The sequence below is a fragment of the Piliocolobus tephrosceles genome, chromosome 3, assembly GCF_002776525.5.
Source record: "Piliocolobus tephrosceles isolate RC106 chromosome 3, ASM277652v3, whole genome shotgun sequence".
In the NCBI taxonomy this organism is placed as follows: domain Eukaryota; kingdom Metazoa; phylum Chordata; class Mammalia; order Primates; family Cercopithecidae; genus Piliocolobus; species Piliocolobus tephrosceles.
Window position 1 is genome coordinate 48,659,440 of NC_045436.1, and position 14,911 is coordinate 48,674,350.

Below are 14,911 nucleotides of genomic sequence, written 5' to 3' on the forward strand. Positions count from 1 at the left end.
CCCCAAACCCCCACTTTCTAATATCATTATATTGGGGTTTAAGCTTTCAACATATGAATTTTGGGGAACAGAAACATTAGCACGTAACACATGTACAGGGAAAAGTTGTTATAATAGTGAAAAAATATTGTTAAGTAACCTAAAGGTCTCTCTATTGGGGAAAGGACAAATAAAATATAGCATATTCTTAGATGGACTAGTTTTTTTTTAATAGCAGTTAACAAGAATTAAATACATAATGTAATTAAATCTGAAAACAAGGAAAAATAAGTAAATTGCAGGTAACACAAATAGCAAGCTTTCTTTCATATAAAAAATGCTAACACAAAATATTACTTAACCTGTACATTGATTTTTTTGTTGTTGTTACCTGCACACATACACAACACTGATTTGCATGAAAGATACTGTAAGAATTCATATCAAATCAGAGTGGTGGTTGCTATGTTGGGGTTATAAAACTAGTGGTGAGGCACAAAAGGAGCTAATGTGGGAGTTTTTATTTGTTTTTTGTTTTGCTTTAATTAAAAAGACAGGCTTCAATGAAACATCATTCATTCAATAAAAATTTATTCAGAGCCTAGTATAATTCAGATCCTCCTTTCTGTGCTGGGGAATCTTGGGGCAATGCAGGCAGTTCCTGACTTCATGGAGATTACATCCTATTGAACAATATAAGAAATATAGAATATAATGTCAGGATTCAATCATCAAAAATAAAATCAAAATGAGGCCAAGTAAGGAGTTAGAGAGTGACCAGGGTCTACTAGTTAGGGCAGGCAATCAAGGAGGGCTTCTCTGAGAAAGTGACATTGAACAGGGACTTGAATATCATTAAGCTTTGACACTTAGTGATGGAGACACTGCAGTTTGGTTTACTATATTATTTCCTATACTTTTGTAGCATTTTAAAACATCTCTTTCCCCCCACAAAAAAAAAAAAAAAAATCTGCTTCAGAGTAGCGTAAGATTTTTAAAGAGGTACCAAACCCAGATGAAGCATTTAGGGATTGCAAACTTTTGAATCAATGATTGGGGTTAGGAGGAATGTGTATAGAAAAACATCACATAAAGTAATGACTTGGTTTTATAAGTGGGAAACAAAAAAATGCAAATTATTTTTTTTAAATACCAACTCCAAAGTTCAACAAAATCTTCCTCATAGGTAAGGTTTCAGGAAAAATCACAGTACTTCTAAAGGTGTGAGAATAGAGGTGTCAAACCTTCACAGGGAGGGATAAGCTTTTTAATTTTATTAAAAGGGAATGTGACTCTTTTCAAAAGAAGTTTGAGAATCTGCTCCAGAAGGGAAAATACATAGTTTAAATGAATTGTTTAAGCCAGGCATGGTGGCTCATGTCTGTAATCCCAGCACTTCAGGAGGCTGAGGCAGGAGGATTGCTTGAGCCCAGGAGTTTGAGACCACCCTGGGCAACATAGCAAGACCCGGTCTACATTTTTTTATTTAAAAAAAAAAAAAAAAAACTGTTTAAGGAGTTAGAAGACCTAATCTCAGCACTGACATAATAAGTATTATCCCATTCAGGGACCAGTATGTGATGCTGGGTTTCTTACCTGCTTTCTTAGTATGAAGTGAATGGGATGGGTTAATATAATCATGAACAACTAAATAGCTTCAACTGTATCATGATCACCAACAGCCTACTTTTTATTAAGGATTTCTTTGAGCCAGAAACAGGGCTAAATGCTTTATATTCATTATCTTATTTGGTTGAGAGAATGATTGATTAAATAATCTCTAAGTCTCTTTCAGCTTTATCAGCCTAGTAAGGAAACAAGAAGAAAGCACAAAAGACTACATGAGCTGTGGTTTCCATCCCCAGGGGCAAAATGGAAGACAAATGTCCGGGCTCAGCTCAGTCCGCCTTATTCCCTTTGCCCTTTCATGTATCCTTACCTTGTGGAGCAGCTTACCTCATTTGTATCTCCTTTATTCTCACCCTAAACTCATAGCAAGGAATTCTTGTTGTAAGAACAAATATTGATTACAAATTCTGTTTCTTGATCTAAACACAAAGAGCTGAAAATTATATTCTGTGAGCCAGAGGAATGGGTAGGGTTATGATCTCACAACATGCATCACTGGACCATTGCTCTTGTTACTATGTGCTTTAGATAAAACCCATTAGATTGTCCGGGAAGGCATGTAAACACACCCGTGTAGGTGAATTTCAGAAATTTATTGTTGGGACATCAACCCAGGCTCTGGGTCAAAACATCAAGCCTCTTTTCTGTAGCTAAGAGTGAGTCTGTCACCTTTTGAGAGCTTATTCATGCCACCACTTTGAGCCCTCCCCTCCTGCCCATCCCCCAACATACCAGTTATGACCTGCTTTCAAACCAACCAAAGGTGAATTATGCAATATTTATTGGAAGACGAGGCAACCAGAGATTCTTCTAAACAAATCCTTACAATTCTTAATGTTTTTAATCAGGCTTCTTCACGTGCTTTCTGGAGAAACAGATAGTCAGAATGGTCAGAAATGATAAAAACCTTAAATAGACTGAAGTCAAACAGGTTGATGTAAAATGAAGCCAGCATGATAAGAGCCAAGCGTGCTCATGTCAGTGTTTGGTCTCCAGTTATCATTGAGCTGTTTACCTTATAATGTGTTTATGCTCTTCCTGAGGAATATATATTTAGGCACATTCTCTATTTTAAATGCTTCTTTCTTATTGAAAATGCAGGTGTAAGAGAGTATGTTTCTATTTCTGTTTTCCTCTTCCCAACCCCTCCCAGAGCAAAGTAAAGGATTCCCTACTTTGCTGTGTTCTGCAGCTTGACCTTTAAATCAGACTTTGTGTTTCCATCAGAGCCCTGTTCTCTAGTTTCTTCTGGCTCTTGTGTTGGGCTATCTTGTAACAGGGTGACAGTTGTACAAGCAGTAGGGATAAGGATGTCACATGGTGAATGAACTCTTTATGAAATGTTGATGTGTCGACCTACATCCAACAACACTGAAGAAATAGAGTATTACAGAAACAGTGGGATTATAGCCAGGGAAAGGAAGGGTGTACTTTGTCACCAGCATGTTAATGGGCAAAGAAAGAGCTCAGAAAGCTTAGTGGGGAAAGAATAAAACAGATTCCCAGTAAATATACTAAATCCAATATTAGCTGCATATTATATGGCATAGCATATAGTGCACATACTGCATAGCATTGTGTGTATGTGTATATGTGTGTGTATTTATCAAATCTCATTACAGGCTACAAAAAAATATATTATTATCAGTACTTTACTGATGAGGAAGCTGAGATTGTTTATTTCTCAACATTTTATCTAAGCAAGTATTTGTCAAGTATCAACATAATATCATACATGTAAGTTAAATAGAGCTCCGATAATTTAGCCTGGCATTCAAATCCTTCTGCAATCTGAATACCACCTATCTTTCTAATATCATTACCTGTATTGAGTTACACCAGTCAGTAAAATGAAATCACTCTAGGGATTTCAAAATAAGGGAATTTAATTCAAGAACTTAATTACAAAAATGTTTGGGGAAAATGAACAACTCCTGCTTTGCACCATACATTAACTTGAAATGGGTCATAGATTTCAATGTAAAAGCTAAAACTATAAAAAGCCTAGAAGAAAACATAGGAGTAAATGTTTACAACTTTAGGATAAGCAAATATTTTTTAAATAGGACCTAAAAAGTGAACTATTGAAAAAGTTGATACATTGGCCTTTATCAAAATTTAAAACTTTTAAAATTAGCTAGCTGTGATGGTATGCACCTGTAGTCCCAGCTACCAGGGAGTCCAAGGTAGGGGGATTGCTGGAGTCCAGGGTGTCAAGGCTGCAGTAAGCCAAGATTGTGCCACTGCACTCCAGTATGGTCAACAGAGTGAGACTGTCTCGAAAAAATAAATAAATAAATACAATTTTTGTTCCTTTAAGGACATCTTTAAGAAAATGAAAAGTCAGGCCACAAACTGAGAGAAAATATTTGCAATACCTGTGTCTAACAAAGAATTTGTATTCAGAACATATAAAGAATTTGCATTCAGAACATACAACTCAGTAAGAAGACAAACAACCCAGTTTAAAAATGGACAAAGCATGTGGGTGACCTGCCTTATGTCTCTGGTGGAGCACTGTGGGGTGGGATGCCTAGTTCAGCTTTTCTTAGTTATTTCCTGTTTTTTACTACTGCCCACTCCACTCAGCTGAACACAACCATATACACATGTATATGCACACTCCTCTATTCTGGACAAATGTGGAGTAAAAGCAAATAAATAAAAGCTAACATTGACTTGAACATTTATTTTCCAAAATAGACGTACACACTTTTTTTGTTTTTTTTTTTTTTTTTTTTTTTTTTTTTTTTTGAGGCGGAGTCTCCCTCTGTTGCCCAAGCTGGAGCACAGCGGCACAATCTCGGCTCATTGCAAGCTCCGCCTCCCAGGTTCACGCCATTCTCCTGCCTCAGCCTCCCAAGTAGCTGGGACTACAGGCGCCCGCCACCACACCTGGCTAATTTTTTTTATATTTTCAGTAGAGACGGGGTTTCACCATGTTAGCCAGGATGTTCTCAATCTCCTGACCTCGTGATCCACCTGCCTCAGCCTCCCAAAAAGATGTACATACTTCTTAGAACATATATAAAAAGAAGCTCAGGCCAGGTGCTATGGCTCATGCCTGTAATCCCAGCACTTTGGAAGGCTGAGACAGGTGGATCCCTTGAGGTCAGGAGTTCGAGACCAGCATGGCCAACATGGCAAAATCCCATCTCTACTAAAAATACAAAAATTAGCTGGGCAGGATGGCATGTACCTGTAATCCCAGCTAGCTGGGAGGCTGAGGCATGAGAACTGCTTGAACCTGGGATACAGAGGTTGCAGTGAGCCAAGGTCACACCACTGCACTCCAGCCTGGGCGACAGAGCAAGACTCTGTCTCAAAAAAAAAAAAAAAAAAAAAAAAAAAGATTGATGTTGGCAAAAATGTAGAGAAACTAAAACTCTTGTACACTGCTTGTAGAGTTGGAAAAATAGTACAGCCATGTTGAAAAAAACGGTTTGGAAGTGACAGCAGGAAGATGGCCTAATAGAAAGCCCCAGACCTTCCTTCCTCCATGGAGATGCCAGTGGACTTAAAAAATGTATACAGACCAATTGTCTTTGGGAGAAATAACAGAAACAAGTTAAGAAGTTCCTGCACTCCAGGCAAGGACAAAGCCAAGTGCTTGGAAGCCCAGGAGGAATATTCATGGAGCTCACTCATTCACCAGAGGCCCTCCCCTCTAGTATAGCATGGTACCATTGGAGAAAACTCCCAACTCAGAGTTCTTCTCAGGCAGAGAAAGAGAAAAGTGATTGTAAAGTGGGATGTCTAATATTCTGACTTTTGGAGGGGGTGTTACTTAAAGGACTGGCTTCTGTCTTGCCTAAATCTAAGCACAGAGAGGAACAAGGCAGTAGGTCAGGGGCCAAAAAAAAAAAAAAAGGTGATCAAGAGGACTTGGTTGAGAACGTGTCTCAAAGATAAACACAAGGGGGAGCTCCAGTACCACAACTTGCTATGTAGCACCAGAAAGGCCTCAATGATGCAGACACTGGGGAAGCTTCTGAGTAAAACTGGCAAACCTCTGCAATTAGATTACGTACAAAAACTCGGAAAGCACACATCCTCAGAAAAGGCTTGAGAGACCTCCAGAATCTCTAGCTGGGCTAGTTGGCGAACTATCTGTACCTGTATGAAACCAGACTGCAAAGACTGGGAGAAGTGGCAGATAGTTCGAATACTGAAGTCCCAACACAGCATAAAAAGGAGTACAAGAAACAAGAAAATATGGCCCAATCAAAGTAACAAATATCCAGAAATCATCCCTAAAAAATGGAGATATATGAATTATCAGATAAATAGTTCATTCAAAGAATCATCTTAAAGATGCCCAGTGAATTAAAGGAGAGCACAGATAGACAGCTGGATATAATTAGGAAAATGATGTATGAATAAATAAGAATATCAACAAAGAAAAACTATGAAGAAGAAACAAACAAATTCATGAGTTGAAGACTACAATAACTGAATTGAAAATTTTACTGAGGGAGATTAACAGCAGACTTGATTAAACAGAAGAAAGAATCAGTGAACTTGAGGACAAGTCACTTGAAATTATCAAGTCATAAGAGCAAAAAAAAAAAAAAAAAGTGAAGTACAGTAAAGAAAGCCTAAGGGACTTATGCGGTACCATCAGGTGGACAAATATGTGCATCATGAGAGTTCTAAAAGAAAAAGGGAGAGAGAAAAGGTCAAAGAGCTTCTTCAAAGGCGTAATGTCTGAAAGCTTCCCAAATGTAAGGAAGGATATGAACATCTACATTCAAGAAGTTCAGTGAGCTCTAAATATGATAAACTTAAAGAGGCCTAAACTGAGACACATTACAATCAAATTGTCCAAAGTCAAAGACAGAGATGGAATCTTGAAAGCAGCAAGAAAAAATTAACTCATCACACACAAGGGAGCTTACATATGATTATCAGCAGATTTCTTAGCAGAAACCTTATAGGCCAGAAAAGAGTGAGATGATATATTTAAAGTACTAAGAAAAAGGGGAAAAATGGCAACGAAAAATACTAGATACTGAAAAACTGTCCTCAAAACTGAAGGGGAATAAAGACTTGCCCAGATTAACAAAAGCTGAGAGAGTTTGTCATCACTAGACCTGCCTTACAAGAAATGCTAAAGTGAGTTCTTTAAGTTGAAACAAAAGAACATTAGATAGTAACATGAAAGCATATGGCAACATGAAACTCAATAGCAAAAGTAAATCTGTAGACAAACAGAGAATACTGTAATAGGGTTGTGCATAAATACTGTAATGGTGGTGCATAAATCACTTTTAATTCTGATATAGAATTTAAAAGACACAGGTGGAAAAAAACTATGTTAATGGATGTAAAATATACCAAAGATATAATTTATAACATCAATAACTTAGTGTAGAAGGGAATATATAAGAGTAGAGTTTTGGTATGTGACATTATCTGCTTAAAATAGATTATTATAGCTCTAACATGTTTTATGTCATCTCTATAGTAACCACAAAGAAAATACCCAGAAAAAGTACACAAAAGATAAATGAGAAACAAATCAAAGTATGGCACTACAAAAAAAAAAAAAAATCAACAAAACTGACAAGAAGGCATCAAGAGAGGGAAAAAGATAACTGCAACATAGAAAATGATAAAACAAAAATAATAAGTACTTCCCTATCAGTAATTATTTTAACTGTGAATAGATTAAACTCTCAGACCAAAAGACTTAATAAATGAAAAACAAGAGGCAACTATGTGCCATCTACAAGGCACTCACTTTAGATTTAAGAACACACCTGAGCTAAAGGGAAAAGATGAAAAAAGATATTCCATGCAAATGGTAACCAAAGAGAATAGAGTTGCTCATATCAGAAAACATAGACTAAGTAAGCAACTGTCACAAGAGACAAAGAATGTCATTATATAATGATAAAAAGGTTAATTATTCAGGAAGATATAACAATTATTAACATATATTTACCTAACAGAATACCCAAATATATGAAGCAAACATGTACAGAATTTAAAGGGAAAATAGTAATACAATAAGAGTAAGAGATTTCAATACACCATTTTCAAAAATAGATAGAAAACCAAACTGAGAACAATAGACATAAGTAGAATAGAACAACACTATAGATCAGTTGGATCTAATAGACATATACAGGACACTCCACCCAACAGTAGCAGAATACACATTTTTCTCAAGTGCACATGAAATATTCTCAAGGACAGATCATATGGTAGGCCACAAAACAAGTCTTAAGAAATTTAAGAAGATTGAGTGGCTCACGCCTGTAATCCCAGCACTTTGGGAGGCTGAGGCAGGCAGATCACGAGGTCAGGAGATCGAGACTATCCTGGCTAATACTGTGAAACCCCGTCTCTACTGAAAATACAAAAAATTAGCCGGGCATAGTGGCGGGCACCTATAGTTCCAGCTAGTCAGGAGACTGAGGCAGGAGAATGGCATGAACCCGGGAGGCAGAGGTTGCAGTGAGCCAAGATTGCAGCACTGCACTCCAGTCTGGGTGACAGATTAAGACTCCATCTGGAAGGAAGGAAGGAGGGGGGAGAGGGAGGGAGGGAGGAAGGAAGGAAGGAAGGAGAAATTTAAGAAGATTAAAATTATACCAAAATTTTCTAGGCACAGTGAAATGAAACTAGAAATCAATAGCAAACTGGAAAGCTCATCAAAATGTAGAAATTAAACAACATCCTCTTTTTTTAAAGAGATAGAGTCTTGCTTTGTCACTCAGCCTAGAGTACAGTGACATGAGACTGCAGCCTGGAACTCCTGGGCTCATGATATCCTCCTACCTCCACCTCCTGAGTAGCTGGGCCTGCAGGTACTTGTCACTATGCTTGGCTATTTTGTTTTGTTTTGTTTTTCATATAGAGATATAGTCCCATTATGTTGCCCAGCCTGGTCTCAAACTCCTGGATTCAAGCAATCCTCTCACCTTGGCCTCCCAAAGTGCTGGGTTTATAGGCGTCAGCCCCAATGCCCAACCAACAACACACTCTTGAATAACCAGTGGGTCAAAGAAGAAATCACAAGGTAAATTGGAAAACCCTCTTGAGACAAATGAAAACAAAAAGGTAATGTACCAAGACTTATGGGAGGCAACAAAAGAAGTACAAAGGGGCCAGGTGTGGTGGCTCATGCTTGTAATCCCAGCACATTGGGAGGCTGAGATGGATGGATCCCTTGAGCTCACAAGTTTGAGACCAGCCTGGGCAAAATGGTGAAACCGCATCTCTACAAAAAATATAAAAATTATCCAGATGTGATAATGCATGCCTGTAGTCCCAGCTGAAATGGGAGGATGGCTTGAGCCCAGAAGATGGAGGTTGCAGTGAACCAAGATCATGCCATTGCATTCCAGCCTGGGCTATAGAGCTAGACCTTGTCTTAAAATAAAATAAAATAAAATAAAATAAAATAAAATAAAATAAAATAAAATAAAATAAAATAAACAAAAGAAAGTTTGTATCAATAAATGTCTATATTAAAAAAGGAAGATCTCAAAGAACCAAACTTTATACCTCAAGGAACTACAGAAAAGAAAACAAAGCAAATTCAAAATTAGCAGAATTTCAAGGGAATAATAAAGATTAGAGCAAATATGAATGAAATAGAGAATAGAAGGACAATGGAATAGAGCAACAAAACTTAGAATTTGTGTTTTGAAAGGATCAACCAAATTGACAGATCCTTAACTAGACTAATTAAAATAAAGAGAAGACTTAAATAAATAGTTAGACATTAAAGAGGAGACATTACAACTAATGCCAAAGAAATAACAAAGATTATAAGAGATTACTGTGGACAGATATACATCTATGAATAACCTAGAAGAAATGTATAAATTCCTAGACAAATGCAATCTATTATGACTGAATCATGAAGAAATAGGAAACTGCAACAGACCTATCACTAGTAAGGCGATTGAACCAGTAATAAAAAGACCTTTTGTAAAAAAAAAAAAACAAAAAACACACACACACCCAGGACCAGATGGCTTTACTGGAGAATTATCCCAAACATTTAAAAAAGAATTTATGAGAGTTCTTCTCAAAAAAAAAAAAAAAATAGAGAGGAGGGGACACTTCTAAACTATTTTATGAGGCCTGTATTGCTGTGATACCAAAATCTAGACAAAGATACTACAAGAAAAGAAAATTACAGACCAATATAACCAATGAATATTGATGTAAAAATGTTTGACAAAATATAAGGAAATCAATTTAAACAGTACATTAAAAGATTATATACCGTGATCAAGTGGGATTTATCCCTGGAATGCAAGGATGGTTCAATATACAAAAAAAAATCAATCAGTGTAATATACCACATTAAAAGAACAAAGAATGAAAATCACACAATTATCTCAATTGATGCAGAAAATGCATTTGAAGACATTCAACATGCTTTCATAATAAAAATATTCAACAAACTAGGAATAGAAGAATTCTCTCAACATAAGAAAGGCCAAGTATGAAAAGTCTATACCTAACATCATACTAGATGGTGAAAAACAGAAAGCTTTTCTTCCAGGATCAGAAATAAGACAAGAATGCTAATTCTTACCACTTCTATTAAACACAGTACTGGAAGTCCTAGTCAGAACAATTAGGAAATAAATAAAGCATCCAAATTGGAAAGGAGGAAATAAAATTATCTCTGTTCACAAAATGACATGATCTTATATGTAGAAAATTTTAAAGATTACAGATTTCAAAAGCTCTTAAAACTAATAAACTAATTCAGCAAAGTCAAAGTTTCTAGGTGCAATATTTTTTTTCTTTCTGAGACAGGATTTTGCTCTGCCACCCAGGATGGAGTGCAATGGCACGATCACAGCTCACTGGAGCCTCAACCTGGGCTCAAGTAATCCTCCCACCTTAGCCTCCCAAGTAGCTGGGTCCACAGGCATGTGCCACCATGCCAGGCTAGTTTTTTTTTTCATCTGTAGAGACGAGATCTTGCTATATTGTCCAGGCTGGTCTTGAACTCCTGAGCTCAAGTGATCCTCCTGCCTCAGCCTCCCAAAATGCAGGGTACAAAATTAACATAAAAGATTAGTTGAATTTCTGTACAGCAACAATATGAAAGGAAATTAAGAAAACAGTTCCATTTATGATAGCACCAAAAAAGTGAAATACTTAGGAATAAACTTAACAAGGTGAAAGACTTGTACACTGAAAACTGTAAAACATTGCTTAAAAAAGTTAAGACATAAATAAATGGAAAGATATCCCATGTTCACGGATTGGAAGACAATGTTGTTAAAATGTCCATACTATCCAAAGCAATCTGTAAATTCAGTGGAATCTTTATCAAAATCCCAATGGCATTTTTTTTTTTTTTTTTTTTGCAGAAACAGAAAAACAATTCTGAAACTCATATTTACTCCAAATAGCCAAAGCAATCATGAGAAAGAAGAACAAAACTAAAGGCCTCACACTTCCTAATTTCAAAACATATTACAGAATGACAGTAATCAAAACAATATGGTGCTGGCATAAAGACAGACATATAGACCAATAAAACAGAATAGAGATCCTCATGTATATGGCCAAATAATCCTCAACAGTGAGCCAAGACTACATAGTGGTGGAAGGATAGTGTCAAAAAATGGTGTAGAGAAAACTGGAGGTCCACATGCAAAAGAAAGTAATTGGACCTTTATCTTATAGCATAAGCATACAAAAAAAAAATCACTGAAAATGAATTAAAGACCTAAATCTAAGACCTGAAACTGTAAAACTCCTAGAGGAAAACAGGAGGGGGAAGCTTCATGGCATCGTATTTGGTAAGGATTTCTTGGAAATGACACCAAATGCACAGGCAACAAAAACAAAAATAGACAAATTGGACTACATTAAACTAAAATCTTCTACGCAGTAAACAGTCAACAGTGTGAAAAGACAAGCTACATAATGACAGAAAAGATTTGCAAACCATATATTTGATAAGGTATTAATATCCAGGATACACAAAGAACTCCTACAACTCAAATTACAGCATAAATAACCCTACTGAAACATAAGCAAAGGACTTGAATAGATAATTTTCCTAAGAAAAAGTACAAATGGCCAACAAGCATAAAAAAGATACTTAACATCACCGATCATCAGGGAAATCTGAATCAAAACCACAATGAGGCCAGGTGTGGTGGCTTACGCCTGTAATCACAGCTCTTTGGGAGGCCAAAGCAGGTGCATCAACTTGAGACCAGGAGTTCGAGAACAGACTCGCTAATATGGTAAAACCCCGTCTCTACTAAAAATACAAAAATCAGCTGGGCATGGTGGTGCATAACCTGTAATCCCAGCTACTCGGGAGGCTGAGGCACAAGAAATGGTTGAGCCTGGGAGGTGAAGATTGCAGTGAACCAAGATGGTGCCACTGCACTCCAGCCTGGGTGATAGAACAAGATTCTATTGCAGAACAACAACAACAACAACAACAAAAAACCACACACACACACAATGAGATATCACCTTAACCTGTTAGGATGGCTAATATTAAAAATAAATAAAATTTTAAAATAAACAGAAAATAGTAAGTGTTGATGGGGATATAGAGAATCTTTCTCCCTGTGATTTGATTGAAATCACAGCCAACACTTTTCGGAGCCATAGTGACCTGTCAGAACCCTTCCTCATTCTTCACACACTAAGCCACAGGCAAGTCAAACCATCTACATGCCTTGGAATTTGCTTTGATGATTGCTATAGTCATGCTGGCCCTTCTGAAAGGAATTCCATTTACCTCCATACTTCCCAATACTAATCAGATCCTCACTGCCAGCCTACATGTAACCTGCTTCATGAATCCTCTTGGTTATCCACTTGGAGGTGATATTTTCCCCTCACCTTTGTTTCCTTAACATTTTATTTACACCTCTCTTTTAGCATATGTCACCTTGTATTAAATTTCTTTAGATACAAATCTGATCTCTTTTAGTAGATCAAATTCAACTTAAAGTCAGAGCCTGTATTTAGGTCATCTTTCTTTTCTCCACACGGCTCTTCAACAGTGCTGTGTACCTAATACATGTTCAATAAACACCTGTTGAATAAAGATTAAGTGAATTGTTGAATGAATAAATGGGGTCTACAGATAATTTTATACAGTTGCAGAAATGGATAAATATGTATGAACTCTGCCTGTCTCTCTAAATCCATTTGGAAACTTTCTCTTTTACACTCCTTTGTCATACCAATCATATTTACACTCATCACAAGTCTTTCATCTACCAGATATTATGCTTAATGTTTAAGGTTCTCTATAGGTGGTACTAATTGGGCATTGTAAAGAAACTGTTGACAACACGAATGTGCACTAGATTTTGCCTCCTTCCCTGCAAAAACAAATGTAAAACTAATGTAAAAATCACATTGCCTCTTCTTTTGGCACTTAGTAAGGAGTGACTCAATGAATGAACTGCCAAGGAAATCAGTAAGGAATTTGAGCAGTTGGAGAAAATCTTTCCCCTGCTAGGTGAAGTGTCACAGGCAAAGAGAACCAACAGCAAAGAGATAAAAGCAAAGTGAAATCCTAACTATGTGATCTGATTTAATATACAGGCTTCCAGGGAATTCTCCTTCACCAAATCCAAATAAAAACAATGTTTTAAACTTCCCCATCTGAAAGGTAAGAAACAATTTTCCTAATTTGACCACAACATGTATATATCTGCAATTATGAAGCAGGAATTGAAAAGGCAAAAGTGCCTGTTATATCTGAACAATTCTAAAAGTCACTTGGCCAAATGGATGAATTTGTATCATAAGCCTGCTGGGTCTCCAAATGTGGCTGAGTCTTGTCTGTAAGAGCAACATGGCCGCCAAATAGAACTCTAGTAGCTCTGCCATTCCAGAATAGTGCAACTGTCAATTTCATTGGCATGGCTTAAGATCCCATTTCTTCCATCTTCTATGTGCTCTCCCTCACCTATAACATGTGAAGCCGTCATAGCGGTATTATTGTGAGGGTGATGTGTGATGATATATTTAATAGCATAGCACAATGCCTGGCACGTAGGAAGGAGCCAGTCCATCCTAGATATTAGTATCCACCCTATTGCATACCCTCTGAGGAAAGCAGTCCAGAGACCTTGCCATTCTCACATCAGAGGCCACTCATTAATGGGAAAACATAAATCAAATGGGAAGTAGTTTATCTCCTTAGAAATTCTTGCTAAGCAAAAGAATTCAAAGGAACACATTTCCTGATTGCAAACATGCTGCATTTAAAGTCTAATTAACTTTCCCACTAAGATTATGACAGGCTATATAGACACTGCCCCAGCTTGAAGGGAGTTTCACATTCTGAGATGAAAAGTCAGCAACATTTTAATTCAACCAATGTGGTTGAAAGTGCCTTCCCTACGGTGCTCTTGTTCAATACAGGGTTGATTGGAAATGATGCCCTATTTTCAAGAAGATAAGCATCAGTAGCAGTGGACAGAAAGATGCCATTTTTCTTTGAAACCTTACTTTTCAAGTACATGAGGAAAAATAAGCTTTTGTGTAATGCAAAGCAGCTCCCAGCATACAAACACCAGACCTCCTGGAGAATAGGCCACCTGGGGGATTATATTCACCACCATCTTATTTTCTCTCAAAACAGAGAGCACTTATTCTGAGGGCAATGTTTGTTAATTCCTAACAGAGGAGGACTTATGCCAGCCTGCTACTGGTCTGCGCCTTCTTTCATAAGACAGGCAGTAGAGTAAATAAACCTCCTTCAGGGAAGGATGGTTTTCTGCTTTAGATTTGAATAACCACCATAAAGAAACAATTAAGTAGGAAAGCAGTGACTTCATATGAAAACTATCATGTCAAGTTAATAGAACACATAGCTAGTGGAATGTAAACCAAAATATGCATTTAAAAAAACACACAAACAAAACCAAGCCATTCTGTTGCTTACTATAATGTGTTATCCAACTCACCAGGGATGCAAAATCATTTCAGTGAATGGTTCTTAGCCTTTTGTGAGTTGAGAATCTGATGAAAACTACTGGGAAAAGGCCTATATGTAGCTATAAAAGTGTGTATGTAATTTTAAATGCCTAATCCCCCAGCCCCACCCTACAAATAACTAACCCTCAGGTTAAGAATCTCAACTCAAGAACAGATTATGGGCCAGGTATGGTGGCTCACCCCTGTAATCCTAGTGCTTTGGAGGATGGCTTGAAGCCAGGAATTCAAAACCAGCCTGAGCAACATAGTGAGACTCCATTTCTATGAAAAAAAAATATTTTAACTAGTCAGATATGGGTGGTGCATGCCAGCAGGTAGCCCCAGCTACTTGGAAGAC

At 37.1% G+C, this 14,911-nt stretch overlaps 1 protein-coding gene and 1 pseudogene across 2 annotated transcripts in view; one reads left to right on the forward strand and one right to left on the reverse strand.

Moving 5' to 3' along the window:
• The window catches only part of RNF150 (ring finger protein 150), a 219,036-nt gene that overhangs the window by 188,711 nt on the left and 15,414 nt on the right, over nt 1-14,911 (forward strand). The window lies entirely within an intron of this gene.
• LOC111551927 overlaps nt 1-14,911 on the reverse strand; it is a 76,312-nt pseudogene that overhangs the window by 54,312 nt on the left and 7,089 nt on the right. Inside the window, exon 4 of the transcript XR_002734506.2 lies at nt 2,341-2,473. The product of XR_002734506.2 is annotated as an uncharacterized protein C11orf98-like (transcript). The remainder of the gene's footprint in view (nt 1-2,340; nt 2,474-14,911) is intronic.